A 4,812-nucleotide genomic window follows, 5' to 3' on the forward strand; every position below is an offset into this window, starting at 1 on the left:
CAAATGTACAACATTAAGCTCCTCTGGACAGGAGAGGAATTTCTTCTGTCCTACTGACCTCCTGTGAGTTTGGGGGCAGGCCAGTATCACAGAGTTCTTGAAGCTGCTCTGGACATAATCAGGAAACTCTATATGGGGCTGTGCAGCAGTTTCCAGAGGCAGCAGCACGGCTGTGTGAGTAGGATAAGAATGCCATGCTGCACCTCGTCAGCCCTGCCTCCAATGACAGGAGCTGTCATGTCTCAGGGAGCAAAAGCAGCTACAAGTTAAACCTGCGCAGTTCATTTCTGCACTATGTATATAGCTCAAGCTGCTGAAACAGTTCTTGGACCCAGATGACAAATTACCAAGACATTGATGATATGACCTGTTAGGTTCCCCAATAAAAATAATACTTAAAAAAAGTTTTTAGCCTATTCACAGCTGAGTTCCTTTAGGTGTCTGCAAAGATGCAACTAACATTTTGCATGAGATTTAAAAAAAAAAAAAAAAAAGCCTGGTAGATTTCAGTGCTGCCAATTTTGGAGAGCTCTTCTCAGGCAGGCTTGACTTTTAGAAAGTGACAAACGCATTTACTCTTCAAAAGGCAACCTGCTACAGATGCATGAGACTAAGCACCCCAGACCTTGATTTATGTTAACTTCATCATTAGAGATGAAAACATAACCTCATCACACTGATAATACGTAAAGAACAGAAATGTCCAGAAACCAGGCCTTTCAGAGGCGGCACTTCTCATGGCACCTCTCCATGATCCAGCAGATACACCTTCTGGTGGAAAACCTACTTCGAACTGACGTTAGTACAGCTGTCCTGAAGAATATTTGAAGCGACACTATTTTGCATTTTTACCATCCTCCAGATCTCTGCAGAGGGCAGGGCTGAAGCTGCATACAAATGCTTTCAGTCTTGAACACAGCCCAAGAAGACCTCCCCAGTACAAAACCCGAGGATGTGATCTCCCAAGGACTTAACCATAAGAACAACAATGGTAAGATGGACAAAGTAAGCACAGGCACAGTGCTGGGCTATGAGGCTGCTCAGGGCCAAGCAAAGAGAGCCCACTGGCATGTGAAAGATTGGGGTGACCCTAAGACCACTTGAAGCATCCTCACTATCAGCCTCCTGTGCTGACTACTCCTACCACACCCTTGTAGACAGGCTCAGATGAACCAGGGCAGATTTCTCCAACAAATCTTTGATCCTAAATGTTAAGCAATGCCCTATTTCCACACCACAAACTCAAAAGGGCAGAAACGCACAGGCACTGCTGTCCCCTCTGCAAGTGGGTGCTGGTGAAGTGTCAGCTGCTCTGTGTCCTCCATACCTGCTGTCCTTCCTTCCCTTTTACTGCATTAACCTAAGGCCAGCTTAGGGAAAGTTTTTAACCCTTACAATACAAGGACAAAATAAAACAGCACAATGGACATAATAAAATACAAGAATGGAACCCTGGTTAACACTGCAGTTTTCTAGCTGGAACCTACTGATAAACCAAAAGAAAATCAAGGAACTCGAGCACCACTAACAACCTCAAGTTGTGCTTTCTATGCCTTATTTCTTTACCCCCACATTTTCCCTTTAAAATTGTTACATGTTGATATTGATTTGAACTTTGCAATCCTGCTACAGAGCAGGTTTTTCATTCATTTTAATCCTATAATCTGATTCCAGACCTGAAGTCGTATTTACTGTTCATATTTTAATCATTATGATCCCTGTTGACAAAACAGTTACTCATTCCTTACATACCCTTGTTGCAAGAGGACAAAATATGAATGAAACAACTGAAAAGGGATTTTATCGGTATAAGAAATGTTATTCTAATATTACGGTTTGTCCTAAAATTCTGCAAAAAGTAACCTGACATTTCAAATACCAGTTTTGAAGAATGCTATAATACACAGTAACATCAGCAAAGATAAAATTATTAGTTTTGTTGTAAAATTGAATGCATTAGGCACATTCACTGAGATAATGGCTTAAAATGCAACTGAAATTTTATACAGAAATGACAGTATTGATTTAATCTTCAGTTCACTATCAAATCTACTACAAAGACACAGTAACAGCAATTATTGTTTTTCTCTTAACTTTAACCCATATTCAAAGACATAAAAATGAAAGTCATGACAAGGCAGGGCTATTTTTAAACGCTAGCACAAAGATTCACAAATGCTTTTTTTGTAGGTATCACTGGGCAGCAATAGTGAGGGATGTTCTCAGCACACATTTTGCAAACATCTGGCTCTGTGCTGAAGCAGGAACCACTTTGAAGTGACTTTGACACCAGTAACAATACTCGTACCCACAGTCCGAACAACCCCAAATCAGAATAATAACTATGGTTATTTCTTGTGATGGATCAGAAATAGAAACAAATGCTGCAAATTTAGCATATATCGTAGAAACTGGGACTGCAGCTTTTACAGACTGTCTGTAATTGGAAATGCAAGCACTGTACAATGCCTAATCACTAAGAAATGACAAAAAGTTGGCTTTATGTGATTACTACTGAATAATCACTGACATATGATTCTTAATTGATTTAATGTAATGTATATATTTTGTAGGAAAGGATGATCCCATCAAAATGACTGCATGTCGTGGTTTAAGCCCAGCTGGTAACTCAGAACCACACAGCCACTCGCTCACTCCCTCCCTTCTTCGCTCTGGCTCCTGGAGGCATTGGGAGGAGAATCGAAAGAATGTAAATCCCACAGGTTGAGATAAGAACAGCCCAGTAACTAAGGTATAATACAAACCACTACTGCTACCACCATCAATAATAATGATAAGGGAAATAACAAGGGGAGAGAATATAAAACTAAAAGGGGAAAAGACAATCATAAACACAAGTGATGCACAATACAATTGCTCACCACCAGCTGACCAATACCCAGCCCGACCTGAGCAGCGATCTGCATCTTCTGGGTAACTCCCCCCAGTTCATATACTGGGCATGTCATGCTGTGGTATGGAATACTCCTTTGGCTAGTCCAGGTCAGGTGTCCTGTCTCTGCTTCCTCCTGGCTTCCCATGCCCCTCTGCACTGGCAGAGCATGAGACTGAAAGTCCTTGGTCAGAGTAAACATTACTTAGCAACAACTAAAACATCAGTGTTATCAGTGTTATTCCCAGACTAAAGTTGAAAACACAGCACTGCACCAGCTACTAAAAAGGAGAAAAGTGCTACAGCTGAACCTAGGATACTGCACCAGACTTAAACAGTATATTAAAGTCTTATTGTGATATCCTTTTTCCTTATTACGATGCTCATCATCCATGTAATTCTAATGTCTTAGACTCCATAGCCTTTAGTCTTACAGAACTTTTATTGACTTTAACTAGACTTTTGCCTGAAAGTGGACTTGCCAGATCAGGCTTATCAAGTGCTAAAAGAACAGGACTAAATTGCTTTAAGTGCAAGTATTTCTACCTAGATTATTTGAGAGTGCAAGCAACCTGAAGGTACTATCATATGGCAAATCAGGTGCCAACTCCCAGATACAGCATTTGTCTTTACGTCTTTTTCTCACTGATGCTGACCCGTGGGCCTTCTTAGCTATCCAACTGCCAGACTAAACTCAGGTTTTTACTACGAGTAAACTTCTGAAATTCAACCTGACGACCTACACTGATGCACCAGAAAAGATGTCTGTGAAGACTGGCAGGTGTAACATCAGCTCTTCCTATACCTGAGGATCTTTTCAAAACTTAGACCAGACAGCTTTATTAATAGGGCATTGTGTTGGGTCTCAATGCCTCTGGATTCGGGTCATGGCTTTTCCATAGTTCCCATTGAAACCTTGGGCAGCTGTTTTAAAAAGTCATCTTTGTAACTGTAGTGTGGGTCTGAATACCATACATTCTCCTCTGCAGGAAAGGTATTCATTAGTATGTAACTTTCAGCAAGATTCCAAAGTCCAGGACCTTAGCAATTTCAATCATCTTGCTCTTCACTTTGCAGTATTTCAGTCCTCTCACCTGATGATTTGTATTTCTTGATTTGTTCAATTATTACAATATTATTAATATACATCCTGGGCAGCAGCTCTGTAACCCTCAAATGGCTTTGTCCATGCAGAGACTTTGTCATTATGTTTTTAGATATGAACACTGCTGAAGATGTCTATGCTTGGGTCATGCAATCGAGACCATCTGACACCTCCTATGACTAAGTGATGTTTTCTTGGGCATTTTGCATGAAGATCACTGAGACAGTCCAGTGGATGAAGACTGCAAGTGTCTGGCCATTTCAGTACTGATCTGATAGATCTAATTTCAGATGAGGGTTCCCAATCTCTTTGATAAAGCCAAAATAATGATCTTCACCTTCTCTGTTCACTTAAAAAACTTTCTGGTGTCTGGGAACGATAGAGCTTTATTAATTGGTTGTGTTAAACATGCCAAATTGTTGGCACTGGAACAATACCTCTAAGACAGCTCTGCTCTTCTTTCTCCACTTTCCATGAAAGCCCACCTTTAATTTTAAAGCACACTGTAAGGTCTGCATCATGCTTTCCTAAGGGCAAGGAGTTTCTCTGGTGAACTATGACACTGAAATGTATATGCTACCAAAGATACACATTGTTTTCATACCAGGAAAATAATCTGAATAGATTAATAAACAATAATCATTTTACAGAAGAAAACGGGTATCTGATGGTGCTTTGAAAGTACCTGTTTGTGTGGCTTATGCTGCTGCAGCAGCAGTGGTCATATTCACTAGAGAATACAGAAGGCTCATGTTGCAATACAGCTCCACATTTCTCATTGTAAGATGGCATTTCTCACTCAGGATCTTTCCCT

Source organism: Nestor notabilis, unplaced genomic scaffold (genome assembly GCF_000696875.1).
Source record: "Nestor notabilis isolate BGI_N333 unplaced genomic scaffold, ASM69687v1 scaffold32919, whole genome shotgun sequence".
Lineage (NCBI taxonomy): Eukaryota > Metazoa > Chordata > Aves > Psittaciformes > Psittacidae > Nestor > Nestor notabilis.